This window comes from Oncorhynchus clarkii, chromosome 6, assembly GCF_045791955.1.
Source record: "Oncorhynchus clarkii lewisi isolate Uvic-CL-2024 chromosome 6, UVic_Ocla_1.0, whole genome shotgun sequence".
Lineage (NCBI taxonomy): Eukaryota > Metazoa > Chordata > Actinopteri > Salmoniformes > Salmonidae > Oncorhynchus > Oncorhynchus clarkii.
In genome coordinates this window covers 54,124,716-54,139,335 of record NC_092152.1, presented here as the reverse complement: position 1 = coordinate 54,139,335, position 14,620 = coordinate 54,124,716, and the positions used below count along the sequence as shown (strand labels likewise).

The 14,620-nt window shown below is 41.5% G+C and overlaps 1 protein-coding gene across 4 annotated transcripts in view; it reads right to left on the bottom strand.

The window, feature by feature from the left end:
- The window catches only part of LOC139411288 (kinesin-like protein KIFC3), a 67,467-nt gene extending 54,810 nt beyond the window's left edge, over positions 1-12,657 (bottom strand). For 3 of the 4 annotated variants that reach the window (XM_071157391.1, XM_071157397.1, XM_071157398.1), the window contains exon 1: positions 12,435-12,657. The gene's annotated coding sequence lies outside the window, so the exon portion shown is untranslated. Of the gene's footprint in view, positions 1-11,972; positions 12,120-12,434 lie in introns of those variants that run through there. The other variant, XM_071157399.1, reaches the window with a different exon arrangement.
- Positions 12,658-14,620: the final 1,963 nt, after the last annotated feature.

The following is a 14,620-nucleotide window of genomic DNA, read 5'->3' as shown; positions in this document are numbered from 1 at the left end:
AGTACACACTTCAAGCACCAAGGTCAGGATACTTTTCACAGATGGTAAGAAGTCAAAGTATGTACCAACAGTTAACAGATTCAACACAACTATTGTTTATTTATTTAGGTTGTTGAAAGTAAAATATTACAAAGATGACACTGTGCAATTTAGCCAAACAGGTTTAGAATAATTCTTCATCTATTTTGATGGGGATAGTTAGCTGGTTGTCTTTATAGGGAGGGAGTGAGTCGATCAAGTGACAGCATCACGAGCGAAGCACAATGTGGCCCCCCAACTCTTGTTTTCTTGCCTGACAGACTAACTACAAATGTTGCCAATGTTAGCTGATAAGTTATGAACCTGGGACAGTTTCCAAATTAATTGCATCGGTGGAAACAGGTTAGCTTGCTATGTAAACTAATATCACTGCAACTCAATAACATATGAGCTCCACTGAGCGGGCATCTACCTTAACACTACAGCTAAGCTGTCAGATAATAGGAAAACAAAACGATGTACAGTGCACTCAGAAAGTATTCAGACCCCTTCCCAACATTGTTTTTAAGTTACAGTGTTATTTTAAAATTGATTTTATTTTTTTCTCATCAATCTACACACAATATCCCATAATGACAAATGCAAATGTATTAAAATAAAAAACAGAAATACCTTATATACATAAGTATTCAGACCGTTTGCTATGATACTCAATTGAGCTCAGGTGCATCGTTTCCATTGATCATCCTTCAGATGTTTTACAACTTGATTGGAGTCCACCTGTGGTAAATTCAATTGATTGGACATGATTTGGAAAGGCACACACCTGTCTATATAAGGTCCCACAGTTGACAGTGCATGTCAGAGCAAAAACCAAGACATGAGGTCGAAGGAATTGTCCGTAGAGCTCCGAGACAGGATTGTGTTGAGGCACAGAACTGGGGAATATAACCAAAAATGTTCTGCGGCATTGAAGGTCCCCAAGAACACAGTGGCCATTCTTAAATGAAAGAAGTTTGTAACCACCAAGACTCTTCCTAGAGCTGGCCACCCAGGCCAAACTAAGCAATCGGGGAAGAATGGCCTTGGTCAGGGAGGTGACCAAGAACCCAATGGCCACTCTGACAGAGCTTCAGAGTTCCTCTGTGGAGATGGGAGAACCTTCCAGAAGAACAACCATCTCTGCAGAACTCCACCAATCAAGCCTTTATGGTAGACTGGCCAGATGGAAGCCACTCCTCAGTAAAAGGAACATGACAGTCCGTGTGGAGTTTGCCAAACGGCATCTAAAGGACTCTCAGACCATGAAAAACAAGATTCTCTAGTCTGATGAAAACAAGATTGAACTCTTTGGCCTGAATGCTAAACGAAACCTGGCACCATCCCTACTGTGAAGCATGGTGGTGGCAGCATCATCCCTACTGTGAAGCATGGTGGTGGCAGCATCATACTGTGGGGATGTTTTTCAGCGACATAGAGACTAGTTAGGATCGAGGCAAAGATGAACAGAGAAAAGTACAGAGATCCTTGCTGAAAACCTGCTCCAGAGCACTCAGGACCTTAGACTGGGGCGAAGGGTCACCTTCCAACAGGACAACGACCCTAAGCACACAGCCAACACAACGCAGGATGGCTTCGGGACAAGTCTCTGAATATCCTGGTGTGGCCCAGCCACAGCCCGGACTTGAACCCGATCTAACATCTCTGGAGAGACCTGAAAATAGCTGTGCAGCGACACTCCCCATCCAACCTGACAGAGCTTGAGAGGATCTGCAGAGAACAATGGGAGAAACTCCCCAAACACAGGTGTGCCAAACTTGTAGCATCATACCCAAGAAGACATAAGGCTGTAATTGCTGCCAAAGAAGCTTCAACAATGTACTGAGTAAAGGGTCTGAATTCTTATTGTAAATGTGATATTTCAGTTTAATTTGAATAGATTTTCTCAAATTTCTAAAACACACTATACATGGTATACACACAGTAGTGTGTAAATCAATTTTAGAAAAGCTAACAAAATGTTGAAAAACTCAAGGGGTTTGAATACTTTCCGAATGCACTATTTAGTGCTCAATATGTTTGGAACATCAAATAGCAAAACTTTTAAAAAAAAAACACATTATCGAATCGCAATAGATACAGATGAAGTCGGAAGTTTACATGCACTTAGGTTGGAGTCATTTAAACTCATTTTTCAACCACTCCACAAATGTCTTGTTAACAAACTATAGATTTGGCAAGTCAGTTAGGACATCTACTTTGTGAATGACAAGTAATTTTTCCAACAATTGTTTAGACAGATTTTTTAACTTATAATTATTTTAAAAAATGTAGACCTCCACAAGTCTGGTTCATCATTGGGAGCAATTTCCAAACGCCTGAAGGTACCACGTTCATCTGTACAAACAATAGTATGCAAGTATAAACACCATGGGACCATGCCTCCGTCATACCGCTCAGGAAGGAGACACGTTCTGTCTCCTAGAGATGAACGTACTTTGGTGCGAAAAGCACAAATCAATCCTAGAACAACAGCAAAGGACCTTGTGAAGATGCTGGAGGAAACAGGTACAAAAGTATCTATATCCACAGTAAAACGAGTCCTATATCGACTTAACCTGAAAGGCCGCTGAGCAAGGAAGAAGCCACTGCTCCAAAACCGCCATAAAAAAGCCAGACTACGGTTTGCCACTCCACATGGGGACAAATATCGTACTTTTTGGAGATATGTCCTCTGGTCTGATGAAACAAAAATAGAACTGTTTGGTCATAATGACCATCATTATGTTTGGAGGAAAAAGGGGGAGGCTTGCAAGCCGAAGAACACCATCTCAACCGTGAAGCATGTGGGTGGCAGCATCATGTTGTGGGGGTGCTTTGCTGCAGGAGGGACTGGTGCACTTCACAAAATAGATTGCATCATGAGGATGGAAAATTATGTGGCTATATTGAAGCAACACATCAAGACATTAGTCAGGAAGTTAAAGCTTGGTCGCAAATGGGTCTTCCAAATGGACAATGACCCCAAGCACACTTCCAAAGCTGTGGCAAAATGGCTTAAGGGCAACAAAGTCAAGGTATTGGAGTGGCCATCACAAAGCCCTGACCTCAATTCCATATAAAATGTGTGGGCAGAACTGAAAAAGCATGTGTGAGCAAGGAGGCCAACAAACCTGACTCAGTTACACCAGCTCTGTCAGGAGGAATGGGCCAAAATTCACCCAACTTATTGTGGGAAGCTTGTAGAAGGCTACCCGAAACATTTGACCCAAGTTAAACAATGTAGGCAATGCTACCAAATACTAATTGAGTGTATGTAAACTTCTGACCCACTGGGAATGTGATGAAAGAAATAAAAGCTGAAATAAATAATTCTCTACTATTATTCGGACATTTCACATTCTTAAAATAAAGTGGTGATCCTAACTGACCTAAAACAGAGAATATTTACTAGGATTAAATGTCAGGAATTGTGAAAACTGAGTTTAAATGTATTTGTCTAAAGTGTATGTAAACTTCCGACTTCAACTGTATATAGTATCATATCGCAATATTATTTTGGTCGATATTATTGCAATACTTTGACTCCAAATATCGATTTGTAAAAAATGCTAGGTTGGATGTACCTGCGGGGCTTGGCTAGAAGGGATATAACTTTTGTCAAATTAACCTTAAATTAAATTTTGGGAAATTCTGGCTAACCCTATTCTGTGCGTTGCCATTCCTCCAAAATCATGTCATTGTCACACCTCCCTTGGAGGTCTGGAGAATTGTGTTTTGCCAGAAGTGTGCTCTATACACAAAATTAACATACATCAACATCTTTTGATGGGGTTTTAAGCTACGATTTCCAGGCCATCCACACGCACTGTTGCGCCTACAACACTAGTTAGTACTATTGGAGCTGCCCCCAAGAAAGGCAATTTATTGATGAGTTGCGAGGCGTCACTGATTTACACTGGGTTCCCACCCCTATTTAGCTATCTTTCTACCATGGACTTTGCCAGGCTTCCCATTTTAGGGAAGCCTGTTTCATTACGAGACTAACCCTTTTCCTAATCTTAACTTAAATTTTCCCAACCTGCTACATTAATTATCCTAACCTGCTACGTAAGTTCTGCTAACAAAAAAGTCAAAGTCAAATCTGACAAAAGCTGAATCCCATCTAGTCAAAAGTGTACCTGCCCCAGAACTACAGTATTTTTCATGCTGCAGCTTGTTCTCCATCTTTTTAGTGAGCCAGCATGTTTTTCTCACTTTTATTTCCATGACTGATCAAAACGAAATTCTTATGCTCTCTCGTCTAGTGCGTAATATGTTTGGAACATCAAATCGCAAAAGATGAATACAATCGCAATACATGTAGAATTGGGAGAATCACAATACATATCGTATCAGGAGGTCCCTGGCAATTCCCAGCCCCGACACACACATCTCCTCGCCTCAGAACACAGCCTGTCTCTCCACACTTTCACTCTCTAACCTACTGCTTGTGATTCCTCGCGGAAAGGCTAGGCAAGGAAAATCAAATCAAAGCGCCGAATACAACAGTTGTCGACGTTACAGTTAAGCCCTTCCCAATGATAAGGATTATATACGGAACAAAAATATAAAAACAACAATTTCTCTGACTTACAGTTCATGCAAGGAAATCAGTAAATTTATTAGGCCCTAATCTATTTCATATGGACTGGGCAGGGACTCAGCCATGGGTGGGCGTGGGCCCACCCATTGGGGAGCCAGGCTCAGCCAATCAGAATGAGTTTTTCCCCACAAAAGGGCTTAATTACAGAGAGAAATACTACTCTGTTTCATCAGCTGTCCTGGTGGCTGGTCTCAGACGATCCCGCAGGTGAAGAAGCCAGATGGAGGTCCTGGGCTGGCATGGTTACACATGGTCTGCGGTTGTGAGGCCGGTTGGACATACTGCTAAATTCTCTAAAATGACATTGGAGGCGGCTTATGGTAGAGAAATCAACATTAAATTGTCTGGCAACATCTCTGTTGGACATTCCTGCAGTCAGCATGCCAACCGCACGCTCCCTCAACATGTGGCATTGTGTTGTGTGACAAAACTGCACATTTTAGAGTGTCCCAGCACAAGGTGCACGTGTAATGACTAATGATCATGATTTTTCATTAGCTTATTGATATGCCAAACCTGCCAGGTGTCTGGATTATCTTAGCAAAGGAGAAATGCTCAAACAGGGATGTAAACACATTTCTGGGTTCTTTTATTTCAGATCATGAAACATGGGATCAAAACATTACATTACTAACACACAATATAGTTGGTGAACATATCGGAATCGGCCGATGTCTAGTTTAACACCCGATGTGCAAAACCGATGTCAAAGCTGACGTGCATACCCATATAACAAAGATACCGGATGTAATTACGCCACGTAAAATGTTGCGCTATATGTGAAACACAGCATTCCTAAACTAGCCCACAATGTCTGCTGTATGGATTGAGCAGTCAACAAGTAAAGCAGTCATTTGAAAGAGTAACAAAATTTCAGCGAGACAACTCAAAGGCAAAATCCATTAAAGCCAAGATAATGGAATTCATTACCCTTGACAATCAACCGTTCTCTGTCGTGGGTGATATTGGTGTTCGCTGACTGGTTGAGTACCGGTTAACACTACCAAGTGCACTATTTTTCTGATGTTGCCCTACTGGAGTTAGACAGTAATAGCGTCACTGCTATTAGCTTCACGACATACATACTATGGAATGCCGCTTGGGTCTTTGCGTGTCAAAAATGATACAGTAGCACTGTCAAAGCTGTACAAAACAGTCTGCAAACACGATGTGAAAGATGTGAATGAATGTGATCAATTGTGATGTTGTGATGTGCAGTCATTCAGGTCCATATTGGTCAAATAGTGTTATTTGACACGTCAAATAGTGTTAAATAATACATTTCTTTGACACGCAAAGACCTAAACGGCGTTCCATAGAAATCCTGGTTGAGAATGAAACGACTGACCAACGAAACAGCACAGCAAGTAAGTGAAATAGGTTTTGATTATGTTCTACTGGTAATTGGGATATACGTAAATGCCAAAAAAATAATGTTTTGGTCAGTGTGGTGTGTGTGTGTAATTTTTATTTAACTAGTAAAGTCAGTTAAGAATAAATTCCCCGGCCAAACCCGGTCGACGCTGGGCCGCCCTACGTGACTCCCAATCACGGCCAGATGTGATACAGCCTGGATTCGAACCAGCGACTGTAGTGATACCTCTTGCACTTAGATGCAGTGCCTTAACACACACAACACACACACATGGACACAGCGGTCTAACTATTCAACTGTTCTAGAATGCTTAAAAGGCAGCAAAATGTTAAATATCGGTATCGTTTTTTTTGCCAAGGAAAATCAGATATTGGTATCGGCCAAAAATGTAATATCGGTGCATCACTACTTTACATGTTGCGATTATATTTTTGTTGAGTATAATAAAAAAGAAAAATAGTAACAAGAGAATTAAAATACAAGAATGGAGCTATATTCAGGGAGTACCACTACCAGATCACTGTGCAGGGATATACAAATATAAAGTGAATAGGCATCAGGATATATAATAAGAGTCAGAGTAGTAAGAATAAGAGTAGCAGCAGCATATGATGAGTGTAAAAGTGTATGTGTGTGCACGTATGTAGTGTATGTGTGTGGGTTTTGTTTCAGTGTAATTGAGCGTGTATATAGTGCAGGGGTCTAGGACTCATTTTGCATGGGGTCTTCAACAAGGTCTTCAACAAGGTCCGGAGGGCCGCAATGAAAATGGGTTACATTTGCTCGTTGTCAAAATGTACGAAAGAATTGTCCTCTAGCTATCGTTTTTGGAATTTGAGACACTCACTGTCATTTTAAAAGTATATTGAGTTTGTTCCACCCCCAAAACAAACTTTTAAATGTATTTACTCAAACCACCCGCAGGCCGTATGTTTGACACCCCTGATATAGTGTAATGTTCTAACCCATGCTCACACTTAAAATAGCCATTTTCTTACTGTGTCTTTTAGCCATTATCATGTAGAATGAAGTTAGGCAGTAATCCACTGTGGGCAACATGGCATGAACATTTCCTAATATAAAATCTACCCCTCTTGCATACACAGTTTAATTGGGCCAGATTAGCTACAGCTGAACTGAGGCTCTGCTGTCGTTTCCACATCTTCTCTTGTTCAGAATCTAATCCGATTTAACAGTTGTGTTGAAATGACCATGAGACTAAGTAGGATGAAGTTGTCAGTTTCCCTAGATCAGGGGTGTCAAACTAATTTTGACACAGGGGCCGCATTCAGTCTTCAATGAGGTCCGGAGGGCCGCATTGAAAATTGGTTGCATTTCCTCACCATCAAAATGTGCAACAAATAAAATAGTACTTAATCCATCGTTTTTGAATTGCGGATGCTCCCTGAAAAAGTATATTTCACTAAAAAAAAAAACACCCAGGGGCCGGATTGGACCCCCTCGTGGTCAGTTTTGTGATTCACCTCATAACGAATTGTGGGAAGATAAACTGATCCTAGATCTGTGCCAAAGGGTAACTTCTAACCTGAGCATGCCATCCATGTAGGCTAACCAACATCAGTGCCAAGAGATTGTAGTCCATCTATGTGACAGACACTGCAGCAAACAGCACCACCTACTGGTTATCTGGTAATGTTCACATTCTATAATAATATGCTTCCAATCAGAGCAGTTACATAATGCCTGAATGCATGGAGAAGTCACAACATGCCATCCTTTATATGATGAAAGGGAAAAAAAGTGGTTCACACGCCCCACTCCCTAACCTCATCTCCACTACCGCAGCAAAACAAGTCAAACCGTCCAGGACTTATTTAACAAACAGCCTACAATAGAGCACCAATCCAGATACTGACTGTGATCCAAACAAACACTATCCTCATGTGTGAGCTCACGCACTTTTGTGCAAACACAGACATGGCACGTTTCGGAACAGATTTCCCTATACAGTGTCTTGGGCAAATATTTTATGGAATACATTGTCTGATGTGTAGCTAGTAGCTACGCACGCACACACACACACACATGGTTGGAGCTACATAATCACTCTGCATGACATGTAATTTCCACGAGTAGTCTCTTATTCTCTTTACAGCCTGTGACTCAACCAGCCCATCGTCCGGAAACCACACAGACTGTGTGTGTGTCTGCTCTCTGTCTCCACACCCTCCTAAGCTACACTGGTGTCTTGTCCAACTATAGCTTGCTTGGGGGACCAGGATTATTATTTTTTTAAATAATGATTTAACTAGGCAAGTCAGTTAAGAACAAATTCTTATTTACAATGATGGCCTACCAAAAGGCAAAAGGCATCCTGCGTGGACAGAGGCTGGGATTAAAAATGCATATAAATTAAATAAAAATATAGGACAAAACACATCACGACAAGAGAGACAACACAACATAAAGAGAGACCTAAAACAACAACATAGGTACAAACATTATTGGGCACAGACAACAGCAAAGAGTAAAGACAACAAAACATTACACAAAGCAGCCACAACTGTCAGTAAGAGTGTCTATGATTGAGTCTTTGAATGAAGAGATGGAGATAAAACTGTCCAGTTTGAGTGTTTGTTGCAGCTCATTCCAGTCGCTAGCTGCAGCGAACTGAAAAGAAGAGCGACCCAAGGATGTGTGCGCTTTGGGGACCTTTGACAGAATGTGACTGGCAGAACAGGTGTTGTATGTGGAGGATGAGGGCAGCAGTAGATATCTCAGATAGGGGGGAGTGAGGCCTAAGTTCTAGAGGGGGGCAGAATTGTGTCTCCATCTATGGGAGTACAACATAACATATGAACTGTCTAAGCAGTTCCCACAATAACAGTCCGAACAGCTAGAGACTTAGCCGACATGCCCTGACCATCTTCCCTCACATCAACATGAAATTTAATTAAAGCTGCATAATTTCTCTCAGCTATGCAGGTCTAACAGAGGGTCAATTTGTTCTGCTCGTGACTCCTGCCTCTGGAATGCCATGCCAGTGATGACGCGAGGAGTGGTACTGTTGGGAATATTGAGAATAAAATGGAATGTCCCTGTACTCCCTGTGCTCTAGCGGTATGTATTTTACAAACACAGCCCCCTCTGGTGCAGTAACAACTGGGAGGGCTTTTAAAAACAGTGGTCTGTCAAAATAAGTCCGCCCCACATTGAGCTATTACATTTTCTAACAGTAAGAGGGGAAGGATGTTACACAGACTTACAGTTATTCCTGAGGCAAGATTTGTAACAATCAACAGGCTCTCCATTACCCAGCGTGTAGATTAGCGTGTAGATCCTGACACTTATCTGTAATTGTTTTTAAGGATAACTCATAAATCATCTAAAAATATACGTTTATACATCCATTCATTGGCACGGTCTGTAAAGACGACGAGACACACCCTGGTCTCTCTCAACAAACAGAAATAACTAAATTACATACGTACTAGCTCAGGTGCATACTGTTTCCGTTGGTCATCCTTGAGATGTTTCTACAAATTTATTGGAGTCCACCTGTGGCAAATTCAATTTATTGGACTTGATTTGGAAAGGCACACACCTGTCTATATAAAGGTCCCACAGTTGACTGTGCATATCAGAGCAAAAACCAAGCCATGAGGTTAAAGGAATTGTCAGTCGAGCTCCGACGAGACAGGATTGTGTCGAGGCACAGATCTGGGGAAGGGTACCAACACATTTCTGCAGAATTGAAGGTACCAAACTGGAAGAAGTTTGGAACCACCAAGACTCTTCCTGGAGCTGGCTGTCAGGCCAAACTGCTCAATTGGGGGAGAAGGACCTTGGTCAGGGAGGTGACTAAGAGCCCGGTGGTCACTCTGACAAACCTCCAGATTTCCTTTATTGAGATGGGAGAAACTTCCAGAGGGACAACCATCTCGGCAGCACTCCACCAATCAGGCCTTTATGGCAGAGTGACCAGACTCAAGTCACTCCTCAGTAAAAAGGCACGACAGTCTGCGTGGAGTTTGCCAAAAGGAACGTAAAGGACTGACTGAGAAACAAGATTCTCTGGAGGAAACCTGGGACCATCCCTACGGTGAAGCATGTCGGTGGCAGCATCATGCTTTGAGGATGTTTTTCAGCTGCAGGGACTGAGAGACTAGTCAGGATCGAGGCAAAGATGAACGGAGTAAAGTACAGAGATATCCTTGATGAAAACCAGATACCTGAGACCCACTCCAATTTGCATACCATCCCAACAGATCCACAGATGAAGCAATCTCAAACGCACTCCACACTGCCCTTTCCCACCTGGACAAAAGGAACACCTATGTGAGAATGCTGTTCATTGAACACTGAGCTGTAGTCAACGCCATAGTGCCCACGAAGCTCATCACTAAGCTAAGGACCCTGGGACTAAACACATCCCTCTGCAACTGGATCCTGGACTTCCTGACAGGCTACCCCTAGGTGTTAAGGGTAGGCAACAACACGTCTCCCACACTGATCCTCAAAACTGGGGCCCCTCAGGGGTGTGTACTTAGTCCCCTCCTGTACTCCAAGTTCACCCACGACTGCGTGGACACAACAGTGGCAGGCCTGATCACTGACAATGATGAGATAGCCTATAGGGAGGTCAGAGAACTGGCAGTGTGGTGCCAGGACAACAACCTTTCCCTCAAACTGAGCAAGACAAAAGAGCTGATTGTAGGCCCCCATGATCATCAACAGGGCTGTAGTGGAGCGGTCGATATTTTCAAGTTCCTTGGTGTCCACATCACCAAAGAAGTATCATGGTCCAAACACACCAAGACAATCGTGAAGAAGGCACGACAAAACCTTTTCCCCCTCAGGACACTGAAAAGATTTGGCACGGGATGCTCAAAAAGTTCTACAGCTGCACCGTCGAGAGCATCCTGACCTGTTGCATTACCGCCTGTAATGGAAACTGCTGGGCATCTGACCATAAGGCGCCACAGAGGGTAGTGCTTACAGCCCAGTACATCACTGGTGCCAAGCCTCCTGCCATCCAGGACCAATATAATAGGCAATTTCAGAGTTAAGCCCATTCAATTGTCAGAGACTCCAGTCACCCAAGTCAGAGACTGCTTTCTCTGCTACCGCACGGCAAGCGGTACCAGAGCGCCACATCTAGGACCAAAGGGCTTCTTAAGAGCTTCTACCCCCAAGCCATAAAACTGCTGAACAATTAATCAAATGGCCACCGGACTACTTACATTGACACTCCCCTCCATTTGTTTTGTACACTGCTGCTACTCGCTGTGTATCTATGCATAGTCCCTTCACCCCTACCTACATGTACAAATTACCTCAACTAACCTGTACTGCCACATATTGACTCTGTACTGGTATCCCCTGTATATAGCCTCGGTATTGTTATGTTATTGTGATAGTTTATTTTTTTACTTTAGTTTATTTGGTCAATATTTTCTTAACTCTTCTTGAACTGCACTTTTGGTTAAGGGCTTGTAAGTAAGAATTTCACAGTAAGGTCTACACTTGCTGTATTCGGCACGTGTGACAAATAAAGTTTGATTTGATTTACTGCTCAAGACCCCAGACTCTGCAGAGCTGTTATAAAGGCAAAGGGTGGCTACTGAAGAATCTCAAATATATTTTTGGTTACTACATGATTCCATGTGCCATTTCAGTTTGTCTTCACTATTATTCTACAATGTAGAAAATAGTAAAGTAAAGAAAAACCCTTGAATGAGTAGGTGTGTCCAAACTTTGACTGGTTACTGTACATAAATGTGATTTCAGTTTTTTTTATAAATTAGGGGAAAAAAATTATATAAACCTGATTTCTTTGTCATTGTGTATAGATCGATAAGGGAAAATACTACTGAATCAATTATAGAATTAGGCTGTAACAAAACGTGGAAAATGTCAAGGGGTCTGAATACTTTCTGAAGACACTGTGTGTGTGTAATGTGTGATATATATTTTATATGAGTGGGCGCGCGCACACACACACACACTAACCCCGTGCACTGTCCCACAGCTCAGCACTGAAATGAAAACGCTGGGAACATTTGTTTGACAGAAGAGGGAGGCTTTTTGACAAGCGTGGAAACGTCTGGAATGGTGTGAACCACGGCTGTTTTCAGTGAATTGGATGTGCCCCGTTGCCATTTTCTGTAAACACCGAAAACAAAACGAGGCAATTTGATAATGTGGCTTTGGGCTGTAGTCTAGGGCGCCTTGCCAAGTAGCCTAATATTGATAGTCAATATCACTAATTAAACAGCACGACCACAGTGTGCAACTCGCGGTTTGAAAAAATTGTTAATGCAAACCAACATTATTTTGACAAGGCAACTACAACTTATTGTGTAAACAAAAACGTGTGTGCAAATTTGACAAACAATTTACTATAAATTGCGAAATGGAAAGCAAACAATGTGCTAGAAGAAAGGAAAATAGTGCAAAGTTTGTAACTCTTACCTCTCGGTCCAACACGCGAAACCTCGCCTTGTTATTTTATCCGTAAATTTCCCGAATTGACCAAATAAATCAACCTCACATCAAGAGTCTCAATCAAAAAGCGGTTGGACTGTGTTGTAGAGTCCAAAACCCCGAAGTAGCCTATCCAGAGTTCAGTGGAGCAAATATTTCCGTTAAGTTTTTTTTTTTTTCCGGCTACGGCCGAAAGTCAAGTCTCCTCGCGATTTGGAGTGGAATTCACCAGCTGACAGCGCTTCAGAGACCGTGACGTAGGTCAGACATTGTCGCGTTCAAACCAACTCGGAAATCTCAGACTTCTGACTTTAGTGCGTTCAAGACAACTATGTACTCGGGGAAAAGACAAGCTCAGAATGGGAAAAATAGTTTTGAACGGTCATCCACGTCGGAATTCCAAGTCGGGAACTTGGACATCTTTCGAGAGAGCTTCAACTTTCCCAATGACCGAGGTCATGATTTGACCAAGGTTATTTTCGAGTTCCCAGTTGTCTTGAAAGCACCAAAAGAGAGAGACTTTTGACAGATGTTTAACCCGTTGACCAATCTCACACAACAGTTTGGAGTAAATATCTTAACGTTATACTCGTTTATCCAAGAGAAATACTTGAAGAAGCAGAATGCAGTTACAGTATATACACACTAACCTAACATTACAGGCATAAATACACGCCTGAAACTAGATTCCCTACACATACTGGTCTTGACGTAAGAAGAACTAAACTGGGGGGGGGGAAGGTTATATTCTGCTCTGTTCCACCAATCCAGTGGATGCGGAGTTAAACTGGAGTAACGCTTTGCTAACGTTCAAAAGCGGAAGTCGTGTCACAGGCTCTCGTTCCATTTCACCTGAAAACCGGAACATCTGGTTGTTGTGGACTCGAAAATGATATTTGTCAACAGGATATATTTTCCATCAGCTTGTTCCCTTGACTTTCTCATTGGTCCAAAAAACTACAGCACAATTAATGCATTTTTTAAAACTAATCTGCACTGTGGTTTACTCACGCTAATGTCCTGTTTAGCAGACCAGTCAAAAGCTCAAAACTTAAGCAAAACAGTTGTCACTATGCTCTGAAACGTCTTAATTACCAACCAGTGGTCTTAATGCAAATCATGAGAGCATTAAAGATGTATATCAAATAATCACTTTGTCGCCTTTAGTTTACCACAGCTCTGATCTATAGCGGCTGGCAGACTGGCAGTAGGATGCAGGTGGACAATCTCTTTCTCTCTCTTTACCCAATCTTCATTAAGCCAATATTTTTTATTATTTACGAGTTACTTACACATAATGCATTCACCCGCATACCTATAACAATATTAGGCAAATCATCATCTATAAAACATTCCTCTTCTTCATTGTCAAAAATCAATCTGAATCTAACAAGGGAGCTTATGTATCCAGTTGTATTCAGCTGTTGGTTCCAAATATATTATTTTAAACAATATATATATATATATATATATATATATATATATATATATATATATATATATATACAGTTGAAGTCGGAAGTTTACATACACTTAGGTTGTAGTCATTAAAACTTGTTTTTCAACCACCCAACATTTCTTGTTAACAAACTATAGTTTTGGCAAGTCGGTTAGGACATCTACTTTGTGCATGACACAAGTGATTTTTCCAGCAATTGTTTACAGACAGATTATTTCACTTATAATTCACTGTATCACAATTCCAGTGGGTCAGAAGTTCACATACACTAAGTTGACTGTGCCTTTAAACAGCTTGGAAAATTCCAGAAAATGATGTCATGGCTTTAGAAGCTTCTGATAGGCTAATTGACATAATTTCAGTCAATTGGAGGTGTACCTCAAATCAAATCAAATTTTATTTGTCACATACACATGGTTAGCAGATGTTAATGCGAGTGTAGCGAAATGCTTGTGCTTCTAGTTCCGACAATGCAGTAATAACCAACAAGTAATCTAGCAAACAATTCCAAAACTACTACCTTATACACACAAGTGTAAGGGGATAAAGAATATGTACATAAAGATATATGAGTGAGTGATGGTACAGAGCGGCATACGCAAGATACAGTAGATGGTATTGAGTGCAGTATATACATATGAGATGAGTATGTAAACAAAGTGGCATAGTTAAAGTGGCTAGTGATACATGTATTACATAAAGATGCAGTAGATGA